The sequence below is a fragment of the Halichoerus grypus genome, chromosome X (assembly GCF_964656455.1).
Source record: "Halichoerus grypus chromosome X, mHalGry1.hap1.1, whole genome shotgun sequence".
In the NCBI taxonomy this organism is placed as follows: Eukaryota; Metazoa; Chordata; class Mammalia; order Carnivora; family Phocidae; genus Halichoerus; species Halichoerus grypus.
This window is the reverse complement of record NC_135727.1, coordinates 45361416-45383383: the sequence shown is the minus strand read 5'-3', so window position 1 is coordinate 45383383 and position 21968 is coordinate 45361416. Positions and strand designations below refer to the sequence as shown.

At 35.3% G+C, this 21968-nt stretch overlaps 1 protein-coding gene across 4 annotated transcripts in view; it reads left to right on the top strand.

The window, feature by feature from the left end:
* The window catches only part of TCEAL7 (transcription elongation factor A like 7), a 38124-nt gene that overhangs the window by 5141 nt on the left and 11015 nt on the right, over window positions 1–21968 (top strand). For 2 of the 4 annotated variants that reach the window (XR_013444459.1, XR_013444460.1), the window contains exon 3: window positions 397–467. The exons of the other annotated variants lie outside the window; for them this stretch is intronic. The gene's annotated coding sequence lies outside the window, so the exon portion shown is untranslated. The remainder of the gene's footprint in view (window positions 1–396; window positions 468–21968) is intronic. 4 annotated transcript variants of the gene reach the window in all.

The window sequence follows — 21968 nt, the reverse complement described above, 5'->3', positions numbered from 1 at the left end:
GGTGGCTCAGTCAGTTAAGCATCTCCCTTTGGCTCATGGTTTCAATGTCCTGAGATGGAGCCCCATGTTGGGCTCCCTGCTCAGCAGGGAGTCTGCTTCTCTCTCTGCCCCTCCCCACCCAGCTCGTGCTTTCTCTCTTGCTCTCTCTCAAATAAATAAAATCTTAAAAAAAAGACATTATGTACCTTTATGTTGCTACTGTCACAAATAATATTGTCATAAATAATGAATTACCTAGTTCATTTTAATATACTGCTTTAACCATACCTCCAATGTAAATGGTTAAATCTCCTCCCTACAGTTAAACACTTCTCAGTTCAATGGATATCCATCTAGAAATTTATGTATTTCTGTTTTTCATTTTAACTATATATTATATTACATTGTGACTTTCAGGAGCCCTTAACTAGGAATCATAAACCATTATAAGGAGACTCCTGCACAACTCAGCTGAAAAAGGATAAATGGTGAGTGTGCATATTAACATAGCTTTATAATTATTGTTTTATGCATTTGTCTTTTAAGTCATATAGATAAAAAGGAGTTTAAACCAAATATGAAAATGAAAAACTATTTGCTTTTATATTTACCTATGTAGCTACCTTTACTGTTGTTGTTTATTTCTTTATATGACTTTGAGTTACTTATCTTGTGTCTCTTTTTCTCAGCATGGAAGTCTTATAGGACTTTTCAGAGGTCTGTAAATACAAATACCAATGAATCTACTTTCTATAGTATGAATGTACCGTATGCTGTTAAAATCATTCCCCTGTCACTCAACATTTAAGTTATTTCTATACTTTGCCCACTAAAAACAATGCTGTCTGCAATTTACATGTTTGCACATATATTCAAATTACTGGTGCTTATATTTCTATAGAATAGATTTTGGAAAGTAGGATTGCTTGATCAAAAAGTATGTGATCTCTTACATTTTCCAACTTCCCTTGCACATGTGTTGGGGCCACCAAACATAATATAAGACACTTCTAAGGCTTTTAAACAATGCTGGGTGATCTTTCCGTCTCCTTTCAGTAACCTTGGAAACCATGTGTGCCATCTGGAACACATGACTGAGATGAATGCAGGCTAGATACCTGAATAATCAATGGAGCAGAGCCATGCAGGAGAACCAATAACTCTCATCAAACTATGACGTGAATGAGTAATAAACTGCTTAAAATCCACTGAGATAACCTAGTTCATCTTAATATACTGCTTTACCCACACCTCCAATTTCAGTCCCCTTCCCACAATTAAACACATCAGTTTGATGGATATCCATCTAGAAATCTATATATTTCTGTTTTGCATTTTAACTAAATATTATAATATTACATCTATTGCCCTACTGTTTTCACTCAACAGTATCCCTGGGGGTGCTTTAATATAAGAATCTCATTCTTTTTAATTATTGTATAGTTTTCTTGGTATAGATAGACCACAGTTTATTTGACCTTTCCCTTTTGATGACTTACACTATTTCCAATATTTTGGTTCTTACAAGCAATGCCATAATAAACATTTATCTATGCTTTCCTGTGCACCTGTGTGCATATATCTCCATGGTAATATTAGGTAATAAAAGTGCTGGATCATGTGGTATGTACGTATTTTTGTTGGTTTGTTTATTTACCACAATGCATACCATAAACTTATCCATCACCTCCAAAGTCCTGATGAATATTGATGCAAAATCCTCAACAAAATACTAGCAAACTAAGCCAGCAGAATATTAAAAGGATTTTACATCATGATGAATTGGGGTTTACCCACAAAATTTAAGGGTTATTCAATATATGAAAATCAATGTCAAAGTCTTATATTACATTAATATAAGAAAGGGAAAAACACATTATCATCTCAATTGATACAGCAAAAAAGCATTTGACAAACTCCAATACCCTTTCATAATAAAAACACTCAACAAACTAGGAATATAAGCAGATTGTCTCCACATAATAAAAGGCATTTATGAACGACTCAATGCTAGATCATACTCTATAGTGAAGGATTGAAAGCTTTCCATGTGAGATCACAAATAAGACAAGGATGTTTGTTTTCATCAGTTTTGTACTGGAAGTTCCAGCCAGAGAAATTAAGCAAGAAAAAAATAATTGAATCCAAATTGGAAAGAAATAAGTGAAATTATCTTTATTTGCCAATGGCATGATCCTATATATAGAAAATGCTAAAGAATATGCAAGAAGTCTACTAGGACTAATAAATGAACTTGGCAAATTGCTGGATACAAGATCAGCTATTCCAAATTGGTTGTATTTCTATATACTAGGAATAAGCAATCCAAAAATGAAGTTAAGAAAACAATTCTATGTACAAAAGCACAAAACAGAATACAATACTTAATAAATTTAACCAAGGTATCTCAAGATTTGTACACTGAAAATTACAAAATTGCTGAAAGTAATTAAACAAGACCTAAATAAATGGAGAGATGGTCCATGTTCATGGATTGGAAGACTCAATATTTGTTAAGATGACAATAATTCCCAAAGCAGTCAAAGGATCGAATGCAATTCCTATCAAAATAAGAAAAGTCTATTTTTGAGAAATGGAAAAGCTGAGAGTAAAATTCATATGGAATTGCAAGAAATCCCAAATAGACAAAATATACTGAAAAAAATGTAAGAAGACTCACACTTTCTTATTTTAAAACCCTACAAATTTATAGTAAAACAGTGTACTACTGGCATAAGAATAGACATGTAGATAGAACTGAGAGTCCAGAAATAAACCCATACATCTATTGTCAATTGAATGTGGGCAAGGATGACAAGTCCATTCAATGGGAGAAAGAATAAGCTCTTCAACAAATGGTGATGAGACAACTGGATATCCACATGCACAAGAATGAGATTAGACCCCTACCTCATGTTATTCAAAAAATAAAAAACTCAAAATGGAAACAACCCAAATGTCCATCAACGGATGGACATGATGAGTTGATAAACAAAATGCAGTATATTCACACAGTGGAATATTATTCAGCCCTAAAAAGGAATGAAATACTGGTAACATGCTACAATGTGGATGAACCTTGAAAAAAATTATGCTAAGTGAAAGAAGCCAAACATGAAAGGTCACATATTGGATGATTCCATTTATATCAAATGTCAAGAATATGTAAATCCATAAAGACAAAAAATAAATTAGTGGTTGTTAGGGCTGGAGACAGGACACAATGGGTAAATTGGTAAAGGGCATCCTTTGGGGGGGTAATAAAAATCTTTTGGAACCAGATAGAAGTGAACAGTTGTGCAACAAAGTGAGTATTCTAAATGCCACTGAATTATACACTTAAAATAGTTAATTTTATTTTATGTGAATTTCACCTCAATACAAAAATTGAACACATTTTAATTATTAGAAATATTTCCAGATTTTGCTCCTAAGAGGTTATACCATCAACAATGCATGAGAGTATCTATTCCGCCTCACCATTGCCAGGACTATGGTTTGGGGTTTACCCAAAATCTAGTCTTTTCAGACTAAACCAGGTCATGAAGACTGTTACTTTCTCTAAACTTTTTTTTGTCCTTTACCTTGTAGTCTATAATCATCATCAAAATATGTTCATGTCAATGGGTTTTGTCTACTTAGCCAAAACGTCATTTCCAACAGGTCAGTTGTGTCCTCTTAAACCTAGCTCAGTGCTAGAAATATAGTGAGTGTTTTCTATTTGTGCTTTTTACATTTAGAACCATGGACTTATACCTATGTTGTAGATATTATTCTAAATTTACAGATGAAAAAACAGGTTCAAAAATTTTATGCAATGCCTTTTAACACTGGAGTGTGTCACGCCTGAGATTCTAGCTCCAATTTACCTACTTTTCCATGTGTCCTCCCTATGAATTGATGAGACCTACTTATCAGTATCTATACATTCACATTATGATGGCCATACTATGTTGTGCATGTATGGAGGTTCACTTAATGACACTTCCTGATGAGGATGAGGATGGCAATGAACTCTTGTCCCTCAGGTTGAGAAGTCTGGGTCCAGAAACTACATAGATTGGCTGGTATCCAAGTCAGCATGGTATAGAGCAACATGACTTTTAAAAAATTATTTAGCTCTTTCTCCTGAATTTGAAAGGCTATCTTTATCATATTCTAAAAATCAGGTTGTTCCTAAATCTATGTCAACCTTCAAATGCCATTCCTTAGTTATTTTCTCTATTCTCAGGAAGTCACTTTAAAAAATGTATTAATTTATCTGGCAGCACAAGAATGCTTATTATTTATTTTCATCAATTTCTTGGCCCCTTATGAACATTGTAATTCAGAGGAATTTTTTTTTAAGATTTATATTTATTTGACAGAGAGAGAGTTAGCGAGAGCAGGAACATAAGCAGGGAGAGTGGGAGAGGGAGAAGCAGGCTTCCCGCCGAGCAGGGAGCCCGACACGGGGCTCGATCCCAGGACCCTGGGATCATGACCTGAGCCGAAGGCAGACACTTAACGGCTGAGCCACCCAGGCGCCCCAATTCAGAGGAATTTTTGAACAACATTTTTAAGTTCCAAAATACATTCCTTGTGATTTAAATTAAAACTGAAATGAATTTATGCATAATTGACATTTTTTACAGTAATTATCCTACATAAGATCTTGGACTCCTATCTTCTAAATAACCTAAAGATGTACTTCTTGTTTATTCTCTCAGCATTCCATGGTAACAAGGCTGCAAGCTGCTAAAAGTGCATATGTAAATAACTCAAAGTTCCTTTTTATCCTGGAGAAGGTGATGGTTTCTTCTCCACTACATCATCCCCCTAAAAAAGAAGAAAATTTTTTTTCTAACAGTACCTATCTCACAGGCCTATGGGAGAAAGAAATAAAATACTGAGTGGCAGTGATTTTATAAGATTTCATATTTTGAAAAAATTAATCTACTAGATGGGAACAATACATGATATAGTGAGGCCAGCAGGTAACTTTTCACATTATTCCAGGAGTGAGGTGACTGCCGGGGGGAGAGGTCCTGAACCTGAACCAGGGCAATAACAGACAGTAGGACTGGAAAAAAATAGACAGAGGTGGAAGACAATTAAAAGGTTGGGTTCTCAGGAATTGGTTATTGATGAGATTGAGGGAAGTGAGGGAACAAAAGTGAAGGATACTATCCAGGTTTCTGACTTTGGCATTTAAAAGTATGCTGGCATTATTCAATTAAACAGGAAACGTGGTAATGGCTTAAATGTGTAGTGGTGGAAGAGTTGGAGAGGAAAACTAGTTTTATTTATTGTTTACTTTTTTGTTTATTGTTTAATTTTTTTAACATTTTTCCTTTAAAATTTTTTTAATTCCAGTATACTTAACATGCAGTGCTATATTATTTTTAATTTTTTTACTTTAAATTTTTATTTTAATTCCAGTTAGCATACAGTGTTATATTAGTTTCAGGTGTACAATATAATAATTTAACAGTTCCGTACATCACCTGGTGCTCATCACAGCATACAGTGTTCTATTAGTTTCAGGTGTACAATACAGTGATTCAACAGTTTTATACATTACTCAGTGCTCATCATGATAAGTGTACTCTTAATCCCCTTCACCTGTTTGACCTACCCACCACCCACCTCTCCTTTGGTAACCATCAGTTTGTTTTCTGTATTTAAGGGCCTATTTTTTGGTTTGTCTCTTTTGCCCTTTGTTTTGTTTCTTAAATTCTACATACGAGGGAGGTAATATAGTATTTGTCTTTCTCTGACTGACTTATTTCATTTAGCATTATACTCTCTAGCTCTATCCATGTTGTTGCAAATGGCAAGATTTCATTCTTTTTAATGGCTGAGTAATATTCCACTGTGTGTGTGTGTGTGTGTGTGTGTGTGTGTGTGTGTGTGTGTGACATCTATCTTCCTTACTCATTTATCTATCGATGGACACTTGGGCTGCTTCCATAATTTGGCTATTGTAAATAATGCTGCTATAAACATAGGGGTGGATGTATCTTTTAAAATTAATGTTTTCATTTTCTTTGGGTAAACACCCAGTAGTGGAATTACTGGATCATTTGGTAATTTCATTTATAAAGTTTTCAGGAATCTCCATAATGTTTTTCACAGTGGCTGTACCAGTTTGCATTCCCACCAACAGTGCAAGAGGGTTCCATTTTCTCCACAGACTCGCCAACGCTTGCTGTTTCTTGTGTTGTTGATTTTAGCTATTCAGACAGGTGTGAGGTGCTATCTCATTGTGACTTTGATTTGCATTTCCCTGATGATAAGTGATGTTGAGCATCTTTTCATGTGTCTATTTACCATCTGTATGTCTTCTTTGGAGTAATGTCTGTTCTTGTCTTCTGCCCATTTTTAAATTGGATTATTTGTTTTTGTGGTCTTGAGTTGTATCAATTCTTTATATATTTTGGATACTAAGCCTTTATCAGATATGTCATTTGCAAATACCTTCTCCCATTCAGTAGGTTGTCTTTTAGTTTTGTGAATTGTTTCTTTTGCTGTGTAGAAGCTTTTCATTTTGATGTAGTCCCTATAGTTTACTTTTGCTTTTATTTCTTTTGCCTCAGGAGACATATCTAGAAAAATGTTGCCATAGCCAATGTCAGAGAAATTAGTGCTGTGCTCTCTTCTAGGATTTCTATGGTTTTGAGTCTCACATTTAGGTCTTTAATCCATTTTGAGTTTATTTTTGTGTATGGTGTAAGACAGTGGTCCAGTTTTATTCTTTTGAATGTAGCTGTCCAGTTTTCCCAGCACCATTTGTTGAAGAGACTATCTTTTCCCCATTGCATATTCTTCCCTCCTTTGTTGAAGATTACTTGACCATATAATCATGGGTTTATTTCTGGGCTCTCTATTCTGTTCCATTGATCTATGTGTGTATTTTTATCCCAGTACCATACTGTTTTGATTACTTCAGCTTTGTAGTATAACTTGAAATCTGGGATTGTGATACCTGTGATACCTGGGGTTGTTCCTCTTTTTCAAGATCGCTTTGGCTATTTGAGGTCTTCTGTAGTCCATACAAATTTCAGGATTCTTTGTTATAGTTCTGTGAAAAATGCTGTTGGGATTTTGATAGGATTTGCATTAAATCTGTAGATTGCTTTGGACATTTTTACAATATTTGTTCTTCCAATTCATGAGCATGGAATGTCTTCCCATTTGCTTGTGCCATCTTTTATTTCTTTCATTAATGTTTTATAGTTTTCAGAGTATAGGTCTTTCACCTCCTTGGTTAATTTTATATTCCTAGATAATTTATTCTTTTTGGTGCAATTGTAAATGGGATTGTTTTCTTGATTTCTTTTTCTGCTCCTTCATTATTAGTGTGTGGAAATTAAATGGATTTGCATACATTGATTTTGTATCCTGCAACCTTACTGAATTCGTTTATCAGTTCTAGTAGTTTTTTGGTGGAGTCTTTAGGGTTTTCTATATATAGTTTCATGTCACCTGCAAATAGTGGAAGTTTTACTTTTTCCTTACCAATTTGGATGCCTTTTATTTCTTTTCTTTGTCTGATTGCTGTGGCTAGGACTTCCAGTATTATGTTGAATGAAAGTGGTGAGAGTGGACATCCTTGTCTTGTTCCTGACCATAGAGGAAAAGCTCTCAGTTTTTCCCCATTGAGTATGACGTTCACTGTGGGTTTTTCATTTATGACATTTATTATGTTGAGATATGTTCCTTCTAAACTTACTCTGTCGAAGGTTTTTATCATAAATGGATGTTGTACTTGAAAATGCTTTTTCTGCATCTATTGTTGAAATGATTGTATGGTTTTTATCATTTCTCTTGTTGATGTGATGTATCATCATGTTGATTGATTTTCAAATATTGAACCACCCTTACATCCCAGGAATAAATCCCACTTGATAGTGGTGAATGATTTTTTTAATGTATTGTTGGATTGTGTTTGCTAGTATTTTGTTGAGGATTTTTGTATCGATGTTTATCAGAGATATTGGCTTGCAGTTTCTTTTTTGTGGTATCTTTATCTTGTTTTGGTTCCAGGGTCATGCTGGCCTCATAGAATGAATTTGGAAGCTTTCCTCCCTCTTCCATTTTTTGGTAAAGTCTGAGAAGAATAGATATTAACTCTTCTTTAAATGTTTGGTAGAATTCCCCTGTGAAGCCATATGTAGGGAAAACTAGTTTTAGAGACATATTTAAAGGTTAGATCCCAATAAATAACCGGGCAATTTATTTTGTGGGTGCCAATAAAGTCATTTTAATGTTTACATGCAGAGGCAAAAGACCCAGAAAAGCCAACACAGTGTTAAAGAACAATGAAGTTTGAGGACTGATGACACTACTATCCAACTGCAAGACTTACCATAAAGCTATAGTAATCAAGACATGTGGTATTGGCAAAAGAATAGATGGATAGATCAACAGAACAGAATAGAAAGCCCAGAAATAGACCCACGAAAATATACTCAACTGATCTTTGACAAAGGAGCAAAGGCAATGCACTGGAACAAAGATACACTCTTCAGAAATGTTGCTGGAACAACTGGACATCTACATGTAAAAGAATGAACCTAGGGGCGCCTGGGTGGCTCAGTTGGTTAAGCGACTGCCTTCGGCTCAGGTCATGATCCTGGAGTCCCAGGATCGAGTCCCGCATCGTGCTCCCTGCTCGGCAGAGAGTCTGCTTCTCCCTCTGACCCTCCCCCTCTCATGCTCTCTCTCTCTCTCTCATTCTCTCTCTCAAATAAATAAATAAAATCTTTAAAAAAAAAAATGAACCTAGACACAGACCTTACACCCTTCACAAAAATTAAATCAGAATGGATCATAGACCTAAATGCAAAGAAAGCAACACAGGAAAAAATCTAGATGACCTTGGATATAATAACTTTTTATTTTTATTTTATTTTTAAGTAATCTCTACACCCAGTGTGGGGCTTGAATTTACAACCCCATGATCAAGAGTCACATGCTCTACCAACTGAGCCAACCAGGCGCCCCAGATGATAACTTTTTAGATACAACCCCAAAACATAATCCATGAAAGAAATAATTGATAAGTTGGATTTCATTAAAGTGAAAAACTTCTGCTCTGTGAACGGCAATGTCAAGAGAATGGGAAGACAAGCCACAGACTGTGACAAAATATTTGCAGAAGACACATCTAATAAAGGACTGTTATCCAAAATACACAAAGAACTCTTAAAACTCAACAATAAGAAAACAAGCAACCCAATTAAAACATGTGCCAAAGACTTTAACAGACACCTCACCAAAAAAGATATATAGATGGGAAGTAAGCATATGAAAAGATGCTCCACATCATATGGAATCTTGGAAATGCAAATTAAAACAACAACAGGATACCACTATGGATCCATTAGAATGACCAAGATCTAGAACACCGACAATATCAAATGCTGCCAAGGATGTGGAGCAACAGGAACACTCACTCATTCATTGCTGGTGGGAATGTGAAATGGTGTATCCACTTTGGAAGACTGAATCTCAAACTGCTCTAAAAATGTTTTTATAAGACTGCTTTAAAAAAATATACACAAATGGGATCATACCCAAATAAAAGTTAGAGTCTCCAGGACTTGATTGATTGATTGTGCGGGATGAGAGAGAAGGCATCAAAGTTGGTGGTATGTTGGCACCAATTACTGAAATAGGGTTCATAAGAAAAGGAGAAGGAATGGGGTGAGGGAAAGTCATAAGGGCAAGGGGAAGATGGCAAGATCATATATGGACAAGTTGAGTTTGAGATGTCTGTGGGAGATCCAGATGGAAGTGTTTTATATATCGTAAATAGAGACAATGGAACTTAATGTCTAGAATCACATGCTATATAGTCAGACAAACCTGGATATAAATTCTAGATGTGACTCTTCCTTTAGCTGAGTGAACTTAAGTATGTTGTATAACCTCCTTGAACCTCAGAAGGCTTATCTGTAAAATGGGAATATTATCTATAGTATCTATCTCATGATCTATATATATATATCACCTGGAAAACTTTCATGCTTTTTAAAAATGATAGCTATTGTGAGCAATAGACATTTATTGAGCATGCTAGCACATACAGAAAGCTGCTATTGATTGATTGTCTAGCCAACAAAAATAGCTTTGTCAGCATTCTAAACAGTATATGTTATACTACAGAGTGGTTTTTTTCAGAGGTGCAAGAGGCCTAGCTGTCAGCCTATCTTGACTTTTGACATGCCTTCCTTACTAAGCTTAATCATATCTTGCTCTTGATTTAAAATGAGAGATGTACAACTCTTCCTTTCACTTGAACATGCAGAGGCCATTGTAGGGTTATTAATTGGCCTAATTTCAATATTGTCATGTCTCAGGGAATAGAAAGTCCTGAGGAGAGGGAGAGAGATGGGGAACGGCTGGTTGATGGGAGTAGTCAGGACACACATACATTTGTCAATTAAGTTTGTTGTCTTATATGGGTACAGTTTGTGGCAACCCCAAATAATTACAATAATAACAGCAAAGATTACTAATCGCAGATCACCATAACAAATATAATAATAATGAAAAAGTTTGAAATATTACAAAAATTACCAAAATGTGACACAAAGTGAGGAAATGCTGTTGAAAAATGAAGCCTATAGACTTGCTCAGTGCAAGGTTGCCACAAACTTTTAATTTGTAAAGAATGTAATATCTGCAAAGCTCAATAAAGCAAAGCACAATAAAACGAGATATGCCTGTGCCATTTTAGAACTAGCAGCACAAAGAGGGGCTGGCTGAAGATCCAGAATCATAGCAAAACTTCTTTTTTTTATCACTACAAATATCTACATAATGTTTTTTGACTAGAATGACCCCACTACAAAAATGCAATACTCGTGCTTATAACACACACACACACACACACACACACACACACAACTTTGATGCAATTTCATGTGATCTATAGAGTTCTCCAGTGAAACATCCAGTTTAGGTTAATTAATCTGGTCAGCAAGTGAGAGTTTTTTGGAAACTGGCCTAAGTCTGACTGAGGAGCCACTGGGGAGATGGTTTGGTAGGTGGCAACATCGCAGTAAGGCTAGGCTCCTCCTAGGTCTCTAGAAATGTGGAATTCTGTGGTAAAGGGCCCAGCAGACTGCACCCCATAATCCAGGTGGGATACAGTACACAAGGTCTAGGGCAGCTTCCACCTGGGCACCATGAGTGAAAGCAGAGAACAGACAGGTCTGGTGGGGACTGGGGAGTGGGCAGCAGGTAGTAAAGAGCTTTCCTGGTAATCAGAGAATGGTAAACTAAAGTCACAAGGTGGTGATGCCACTTGTAGCCCCATGAATTGGAGGAGAGTTGAAAGACCCAGTGAACTAGGGTGGGGTGTGGATGAGGGGGACAGTATGGTACGTGTTCCAGATCAGAAGATTTTGTATTTTAAAAACCTGAAAACTTTTATTATGTATGTAGCCAATCAAACATACTTTATACTTGGTACAAATTAGTACAGTGAAGGTAATGTATTTCTGCTGAAACAAACAATTTTATTTAGGAAATATGTATTTTTTCCTACCTTGAATGTTTTATTTCATCAAATAAAAAAAAAGTTTTATTAAATTTTCTGATTATCAAAGTAAGAGAACCTGATGGAGAAGAAGAGAAAGAAAGAAAAAATATTAAAAAGAAAAAATCTTTCAATTCTATTCAACCCATCTTGACACCCTACTCTGTATTAATTTCATGCATGCCCCAAACACAGGCAAAATAAATATCAGTGAATGTTGAGAGAAGAGGTGGACTTAGGAGGTCAATGCCTGGGGAGCAAAGGAAAGAAAAAGAAAATTTGTCAGAGATGTGCCAATGGCCAATAGCCCTAATAGAAATTGTAGCCCCTCTCTGGCAAACAGAGAAAGGATAATGAATGCTACAGGGAGGGACACTAAGAACTAAGCACAAATTAAGTAAAATTACTGAGAGTGAGCTAATGGTCAAAAGAGAATACAAACAAAGCTTCAGTCAATGGGTTAAATACTGGGAGAAGCAACATAGTCACAATAGATTTTCAGATCAAGTCAATTCTGTAGTTTTTGGGTTTTTTATTTTGGTAAAATATATATAACATAAAACTTTCTATTTAAACCATTTTTAAGTATACAAAACAGTGACATTAATTTCATTCACAAAGTTGTGCAACCATCACTCCTATCTATTTCTAAAACTGTTTCATGAGCCCAAGCAGCAACTGTACCCATTAAGCAATAACTCCCCATTTTTCCCTCCCCCAATTCTGGTAACCTCCAAATCTACCATCTGTTTCTATTAACTTGCCTATTTTAGATATCTTACATAAGTAGAATCATACGATATTGTCCTTTTGTGTCTGGCTTACTGCATTTAGCATAATTTTTGAAGATTCATCCATACTGTAGCATGTTTCAGAACCTCATTCATTTTTATAGACAAATATTATTCTATTGGATGTATATACTACATTTTGTTTATACATTCATCTGTTGATGGGAACTTGGATTGTTTCCACCTTTTACCTATTGTGAATAAGATTGCAGTGAATATTCATGTACAGGTATATGTTTGTATCCTTGTGTTCAATTTCCTTTGGTATTCTTTTGTCTACCTCTTTTATGTTTTTGTCACAAATTACATCTTTTCCCATGTGTATCTAATAGCATAAACGTATAATTATTTTTATGCATATTTCTTTTTTATATCAAGCAGGCAATAAAAAGTGAGTTACAAATCAAAAGTACAATAATACTGGCTTTTATATTTGCCCATACATTTACCTTTACCAGATATCTTTATTTCTTATATGACTGAGTTACTATCTGATGTCCTTTCATTTGATGAACACCTTTTAGGCTTTCTTGTGGGGCAGTTTTCTTGGTAACAAACTCCCTTAGTTTTTGTTTTTCTGAGAATTTGTCTTAATTTCTCCCTCATTTTAAAAGGACAGTTGTACCAGATATAGAACTTATGGTTTACAATTTCTTTTTCATTTCAGCACTTTAAATATGTCATTGCACTGCCTTCTGATCTCCATGATTTCTAGTGAGAAATTGGATGATAATCTTACTGAGTATCTTAACTTGTGAGAAGTTGCTCTTCTTATTGCCTTCAAGAGTCATTTTCTTTCAACAGTTCAATTATATGTCTTGGTATAGATCTCTTTTGGTCTATCCTGCTTGGAGTTGTTGAGGTTCTTTGATGTGTAGATTTAATGTTTTTCATCAAGTTTAGTAGTTTTGGCCATTATTTCTAGTTCATCTTGAGTCAGTTTCAGTAGTTTGTGTCTTTTATATGGATGTGTCCATTTAATCTAAGTTATTGACTTTGTTGGCATTTAGTTGTTCATAATATTCCCTTATAACTCAGTTTATTTCAGTAAAGTTGATAGCATTGTCCCCTCTTTTATTCTTGGTTGTAGTAATTTGTCTTTTCTCTTTTTTCAGTCTAGTTAAGATTTGTCAATTTCATTCCTCAAAGAACCAATTTCTGGTATTGTTAATTTTCTCTTCTGTATTTCACTAATTTCTTCTGTAATCCTTATAATATTCTTCCTTCAGGTTGCTTTCAGTTTAATTTGCTCTTCTTTTTCTAGGATTTTGTTTGTTTTTTTGTTTCAGCAAATTGGGAAGTTTTCAGCCATTCTTTTTTTTTTTTTTTTTTTTTTTAAGTAAGGTTTATGCCCAACATTGGGCTTGAACTCAAGATCCTGAAATCAAGAGTTGCATGCTCTACTGACTGAGCCAGCCAGGCACCCACAGCCATTATTTCTTTGAATACTTTTTCTACTCTTTTCTCTTTCCTCTTTTTCGGGTATTCCCATTGCACATATGTTGGTGTGCTTAAAGGTGTCTCACATCTTTTGAGTCTCTGATCATTTTTCTTTATTCTGTTTTATCCCTGTTCTTCAGATTGCATAATATCATTCTTCAACTTCACTTATATTTTCTTCTACCAGCTGAAATCTATTGAGTACCTTTAGTGAATTTTCATTATTATACTCCTCAAATCCAGAGTTTACATTTTGTTTTTTTATTTTTTAAAATCCTTCTTGATATTCTTTATTTGATAAAACATTGTCTTCATATCTTCCATTATTTCTTTAAGCATGGTTTGTTAGTTCTTTGAAGATACTTATAATGGGTACTTTGAAATCTTTGTATGTTCAGTCTGACATCTGGTCCTTCTCACAACACAGTTTGTGTTGCCTTCTCTTTCCTCGGTATGGGTCTCATATTCCTCTTTCTTTGCATTGACAAGGACTTTTTTCTTTTATTATTAAGATTTTATTTATTTATTTGTGTGAGAGAGAGAGAGTGAGCAAGCACAAGCCGGGGAGGGGGATGGGGCAGAGGGAGAGAGAAGCAGGCTCCCCACTGAGCAAGGAACCCAACATGGGGCTCAATCCCAGGACCCTGAGATCATGACCTGAGTGGAGGGCAGATGTTTAACCAACTGAGCCACCCAGGTGCCCCGACAAGAACTTTTTTCTTGACCAAAGTAAATCAGGCTCTTTTGAGTCCTCTTCTTTTTTTTTTTTTTAAAGATTTGTTTATTTATTCTAGAGGAAAAGAGGGAAGGAGGAGCAGAGGGAGAGCGAGAATCTCAAGCAGACTCCCTGCTGAGTGTGGAGCCCAATGCAGGGCTCAATCTCATGACCCTGAGATCATGGACTGAGCCAAAATCAAGAGTCGGATGCTTAACCACCTGAGCCACCCAGGCACCCCAAGCCCTGTTCTTGATTAAGCCCTGTCCTTGGACTGTCAAGATTAGTTTTAGCAAAGAATCCTGTTCATCCCTGGTTTAGCAAGAATCCTGCTAAGCTAGTTTAGCAAGAATCCTTCTACCTTTGAAATTCAGTTAAGTTCCTCTTCCTCCACCCTTGATATCTAATCAAGTTCCTCTTAGTAATTTTAATCCAATGACTTTTTCTCCCTGTGTATTGATTATAAAAATCACCCACTGCCCCTGCTGTAGTAGTTGGAGTTAAGTTCAATCTCAAGGAATACAATCTTCCTGTCATATTTAACTCTCTACAATGCAGTTTTTCTTTGACAGAATATTTTGTAACTTGTGTTGAAATCTACATGGTTTAGGTAATATATTTTAACATCTTTGAATACCGATTTGCCTCCCCACCTTCTACACTCTTTGTTTTGGTTGGTGTTTGCTTGCTTGTTTTGTGACTTGACTAGGTAATGTTAGTGAAGCTGTTTCCCCCACTGTGTGAACATTGTGGTATCATTCCTCAGAGGGTGCAAACAGGTACATGTACAGGCATCCTGGAATTACAGTGGTTTCTGCCAACACCCTTTTTGACTCTTTCTCTCATCTCTGTATTAAGCTGTTTGCTTCGTTTGGCATTACACTTGGCCTGTTAGGCTCCACTAATTATAGGCTGATTGCTCTGTTTTCAACAAAGCCCTGGGGCATAACATGCTCAAAAGTCTGACCCAGTTAAATTCAATCAGGGATAGTTTTTGAGGCCAGTCTTTCAAGTTTATTCCGACCCCCAGTAGACTCTTATTTACTAACTCTTCCCCTAATTTTCTCTGGTGTACTAGCTGGCCTACAGTGTAACTTGTTGCTTTTATTTAAGGGAAGCTATTGTTTTCTAGTGTAAGTTTAAGCTTTATCTTCCCCAGACTGTGTTTCAAATTGAGTCCTCTCTTTTGGGAGAGCATAGAAGCTCTCCTTTTTTATGGGCTACTTCTCTCCCTGGGCAAAAACTGTGAGCTGCTACTCTGGGCAGGGCTGTAGCCTCTGGTTTTCTTTCTTTTTCTTTCGTCTTTCTTTTCTTTTCTTTCCTTTTCTTTTTTTTTCTTTCTTTCCTTCCTTCCTTCCTTCCTTCCTTCCTTCCTTCCTTCCTTCCTTCCTTCCTTCCTTCCCTATCTTTTCTTTCTTTCTTTCTCCTGGTATGAAACTTCTGCTCTAAGAGGAATCCATGATGAGGGCAATTAGGACTCCTTTATTCTTGCTCTGCCTTGTTGGGTAAAGCATTTGTCTTTTGGATAGTGACTGGTTACTAGAAGGGAATCCATGACTTCTTGGTCACATTCAGTGAGAATTTAGCTTCTTCAGCTCTAATTTGGAGGGGATAAGAAATGCTGGTGACCTGCCCTCCCAGTGAGATATAAACCTTGATTGGGAACTGAGGGGAAAGGAAGCCCTGTAATTTTGGCTGTGTCTCCAGAGTATAGTTTCTTTTTTTTTTTTTTTTTTTTTTTCAGAGTATAGTTTCTGTTAAGATGAGCTGGGGGTGAAGAGGAAGGAGGCAGCAGGTCCTGGTTCAAATGCCAGGAACCCTTATTGTTTTTACCAAGTTTTGGTAGCTTTTTCTTGAATAAATGTTTCTTCATATGCTGTTTTCCCTTAGGACAATTCCTAAAGACATTAAATGGTTGTTTTTTTTAATAGTTTTCATCTGATCTGCTTGTTTAACTGTTGAGTGGGTCTTCATAACTCTTCTTGTTATCACCACAAAAGTGGGCATTATGTCAATTTTTAAATTGCAATTCAATTCATTAATAGATATAGAACTGGTCAGATTTCCTATTTCTTCTTTTTTCCATTTTAGTAAGTTGTGTTTTTTAATAAATTCATGGATTTAATCTAAATTTTTAAATTTATTAGAATGATGTTGTTCTTATTATTCTTTTATTATATTTTTAAAATCTGTAGAATATGTGCTGTTCTCCTTTCTTTTATCCTTGGTATTTATATTGTGTCTTCTCTTTTTTTCTTGAACAATTTCGTTAGAGGGTTTTGATTTTATTAGTATTTACATGCAATTAACTTTTGTGTGTTTCTTTGGTTTCATTGATTAATTTCTATTCTTAATTATTTCTTGTTTTAAGAATTGTGTGGATTTATATTGTTTTCCCCAAAAACTTATTTTCAAGCAAACTTAAGATTATTGATATTTTTCAGTCTTTCTTATTTTCTAATATATGCATTTAAAGGCATAGAATTTCTTATTAAGCACAAATAGCTGCCTCCCACAGGTTTCCATGTGTTGTGTTTTCATTATCACTCAATTAAAGATAATGTTAAATTTGATTGTAATTTCTGCTTTTACTCATGAATTATTGAGAAATGTATTGCTTAATTTCCAAACACTTTGAGATTTTTTGTTGTTATCCATTTGTTATTATTAGCTTAATTTATCTGTCATCAGAGAACATATTCTGAATTATTTTAATATTTTAAAATTTGTTGCCACTTGGTTAAAAGACTGAGTAAAAAGTGAATTTTAGCAAATGTCCTGTTTGTACTTGAAAAAAAACGTATATTCTGCAATTGTAGTTTGTATTGCTCTATATATGTAAATTAGGTCAAATTTGTTAGTCTTGTTGCTTAAATCTTTACTACTTCTGCTGATTTTTTCTAATTATTCTATCAATTATTTAGAGAGATATATTTACATGTCCCACAATAACTTAAGATTTCTCTATTTTTCCTTTTATGTCTGATATTTTTTGTATTGCATATTTTGAAGCAATGTTAGTAGAAGCATACAGATTTACAATTTTAGTACCTTCCTATTAGATTGACAATTTTATCATCATAAAATATATCTCTCTATCTCTAGTAATATTTCTTGGCTTATGTCTTACTTTGTCGGATATTTTCATAGCTACATCAGCTTTCCTTTGGTATGCATGTATGTATTTTTTCTGCATTTTGACTTTCAATCTTTCTGTGTCCTTAAATTTATATTGTGTCTCTTTAAGCAGCATATGATTTATTACTTTTATCATGTGTGATTTGAAGTGCTCAGTCTGTTTATATTCACTCTAATTATTGATCTGTGTTTATGTCTCTCATCTTACTATTTGTTTTCTATCTGACCCTCCTATTCTAGGTTCCTACTGATTAAATTAGACCACAAAAGCTTAATAAAGGAAACTTGTGGATCCCCTTAAACTTGTGTGTTCAAAATTAAATGCACATATGTGGGTAGGGATGGATGAATCCATTTATTCAAGGTGTATGTATGTGCTAAGGAGAGAGTCTACAGCTCTCATTAGTTTGGGAAGGGAGTTTATGATATAAAAAATAGTGAGGGTCACACAGCTAGTAAGAGGCAGAGTGTGGATTTGGTTCCAATGCATGGACTCTTACCAAGTATCCTGAGGCTATCATGGGTAAATTTTTGATATCCCTACTGATATTTTTCTGACTGTACTATTAGTTACCAAGAAACTTCTGTTATTCGTTCTCACTATGATTGTGGATTTTTCTACTCATCTTTTTATTCTGGTTTTTATTTTTTGCTTTATGTCTTTAGGTGCATATAAATTAGGTATCATAATACAATCCTGGTGGATTGATCTTTTTTCTTTATTAAATATCCCTCTTTATAAATGCCCATTGCCTTGAATTCTACCTTGGTTGATATTTAAAAAGCAACAGCAGCTTTTTTATAGACACAATTTGCATAATATACCTTTTTAAATTAAGTTTTAATTCCAATATAGTTAACATACAGTGTTACATTAGTTTCAGGTGTACAATATAGTGAATCAACAATTCTATACATTACTCACTGCTCATCATGATAAGTGTACTCTTTAATCCCCATCACCTATTTCACCCATCCTTCTGCCCACCTTCCCTCTGGTAACCATCAGTTTGTTCTCTATAGTTAAGAGTCTCTTTCTTGGGGCGCCTGAGTGGCTCAGTCATTAAGCGTCTGCCTTCGGCTCAGGTCATGATCCCAGGGTCCTGGAATCGAGCCCCGCATCAGGCTCCCTGCTCTATGGGAAGCCTGCTTCTCCCTCTCCCACTCCCCTTGCTTGTGTTCCCTCTCTCACTGTGTCTCTCTCTGTCAAATAAATAATAAATAAAATCTTAAAAAAAAAGAGTCTCGGGGCACCTGGGTGGCTCAGTCAGTTAAGCGGCTGCCTTCGGCTCAGGTCATGGTCCCAGGGTCCTGGGATCGAGCCCCGCATCGGGCTCCCTGCTCGGCAGGAACCCTGCTTCTCCCTCTCCCACTCCCCCTGCTTGTGTTCCCTCTCTTGCTGTGTCTCTCTCTGTCAAATAAATAAATAAAATATTTAAAAAAAAGAGTCTCTTTCTTGACAAATACCATATGATTGGTTTGTCTCTTTTTCCCTTTGCTCATTTGTTTTGTTTATTAAATTCCAAATATGAGTGAAATCATAGGGTATTTATCTTTCTCTGACTGACTTACTTTGCTTAGCATTGTACTCTCTAGATCCATCCATGTCCTTGCAAATGGCAGTGTCATTATTTTTTATGGCTGAGTAATATTCCATTATATACATATACCACATCTTCTTTATCCATTCATTAGTCAGTAGCACTTGGGCTGTTTCCATAACTCAGCTATTGTAGATAATGCTGCTATATGCATTGGGGTGCATGTATCCCTTTGAATTAGCATTTTTGTATTCTTTGGGTACATACCTAGTAGTAGTTCTATTTTTAACTTTCTGAGGAAACTCCATACTGTTTTCCACAGTAGCTGCACCAGTTGCATTCCCACCAACAGTACAAGAGTGTTCCCTTTCTTCATGTCCTCACCAACACCTGTTCTTCCTTGTGTTGTTGATTTTAGCCATTCTAACAAGTGTGAGGTGATATCTCATTGTGGCTTTGATTTGCATTTCCCTGATAATAAGTGATGTTGAGCATCTTTTCATGTGTCTGTGGGCCACCTGGATGTCTTTTTTGGGGAAATTTCTATTCATGTTTTCTGCCCATTTTTTAATTGGATTATTCATTTTTAGAGTATTGAGTTGTAAAAGTTCTTTATATCTTTTGTATACTAAGCCTTTATCGGATATATCATTTGCAAATGTCATCTCCCATTCTGTAGGTTGGCTTTTAGTTTTGTTAATTGTTTCCTTCACTGTGCAGAAGCTTCTTATTTTGATGAAGTCCCAGTGTTTATTTTTGCTTTTGTTTTCCTTGCCTTAGGAGACATATCTAGAAAGAAGTTGCTATGCCCGATATCAAAGAGGTTACTGCCTTTGTTCTCCTCTAGGATTTTGATGGTTTCCTGTCTCACATTTACATCTTTCATCCATTTTCAGTTTATTTTTGTGTATGGCATAAGAAAGTGGAAAGTTATTTTGTTCAGTTTCATTCTTTTGCATGTAGCTGTCCAATTTTCCCAACACCATTTGTTGGTGGGACTGTCTTTTTCCCATTGCATATTCTTTCCTACTTTGTCAAAGATTAATTGACCATATAGTTGTGGGTTCATTTCTGGGTTTTCTGTTCTGTTCTATTGATCTATGTGTCTATTTTTGTGCCAGTACCATGCTGTTTTGATCACTACAGCTTTCTGATATAACTTGAAGTCTGGAATTGTGATGCCTCCGGCTTCACTTTTCTCTTTCAAAGTTGCTTTGGGTATTCGGGATCCTTTTTGGTTCCATACAAATTTTAGGATTGTTCTAGCTCTGTGAAAAAACACTGTTGGTATTTTGATAGGGATTGTGTTAAATATGTAGATTGCTTTGGATAATATAGATATTTTAACAATATTTATTCTTCCTTCTTCCAATCCATAAGCATGGAATGTCTTTCCATTTCTTTGGGTCTTCTTCAATTTCTTTCATCAGTGTTTTATAGTTTTCAGAATACAGTTCTTTCACCTCTTTGGTTAAGTTTATTACTAGGTATCTTATTGTTTTTGGTGCAATTGTAAATGTGATTGATTCCCTTAATTTCTCTTTCTGCTGCTTCATTATTAGTATGTAGAAATGCAACAGATTTCTGTACATTGATTTTTATATCCTGCAACTTTATTGAATCTGTTGATCAGTTCTAGCAGTTTTTTGGTGGAGTCTTCTGGGTTTTCTATATAGAGTATCATGTCATCTGCAAATAGTGGAAGTTTTACTTCTTCCTTGCTGATTTGGATGCCTTTTATTTGTTTTTGTTGTCTGATTACTGTGGCTAGGACTTCTAGTACTATGTTAAGAAGAACAGTGGTGAGAGTGGACATCCCTGTCTTGTTCCTGACTGTAGAGGAAAAGCTCTCAGTTTTTGCACATTGAGGATGATATTAGCTGTGGGTTTTTCATATATGGCCTTTTTTATGTTGAGGTATGTTCCTTCTAAACCTGCTTTGTTGAGGGTTACTTCATGCATGGATGTTGTACTTTGTCAAATGCTTTTTCTGCATTATGAATATTGTTATTATTACCATTATTTTCTGCATATTCCAAATTAATGTGATGACATAATTGTTTTAATTGCAATAAGATTGGAACTGTACAATAAAATAAAATATAAAAACCTGACACTGAAGTACATAACAACAAAAATTTTGCCTTCAATTACACATCCATTCCAAATATCACCAGTGATGAATTTCTTTATGTCTCTTTGTATTTGTATATGCACACTCCTCTATATATTTATACACCTAACTTTCTTGATTATTAGATTGCAGCATCAGCAACATACACCATTGATTCAGAAACAGTTTCTTTGAGAAAAAATAAAACCATCACATAAAATCTACATATGTATTTTATGATGTTTTCCAATATGAAAAATGTTGAATGATTTTTTAAAAAAATAGATACTAACACAGAATAAGACAATTTAAGTCATGTGATATATGCATTGCTAGGATCTCTGACATTTTGATGTATTTCCTTACAGTCTTTTTCTAGGCATATTTGTACTTACCATAGACTAAATGTGTCCCCCTGCCAAATTAATATGTTGAAATTAATCCCCACCTTGATGGTAATTAGAAGTTGGGCCTTTGGGAAGTGATTAGATCCTGAGAGTGGGCCCCTTGCAAATGGGATTGGTGTCCCTATAAAGGAGGCCCCAGCATGCTCCCTTGCTCTTTACATGATATGGAAAGCAAGGAGACTTGAAAACATGAAGTGGACCCTCTCAGATGCCAAATCTGCCAGGGCCTTATCTTGGACTTCCCAATGTCCAGTACTATGAGAAATAATTTTCTGTTATTTAAACCACCCAGTCTATGGTATTTTTGTTATTGC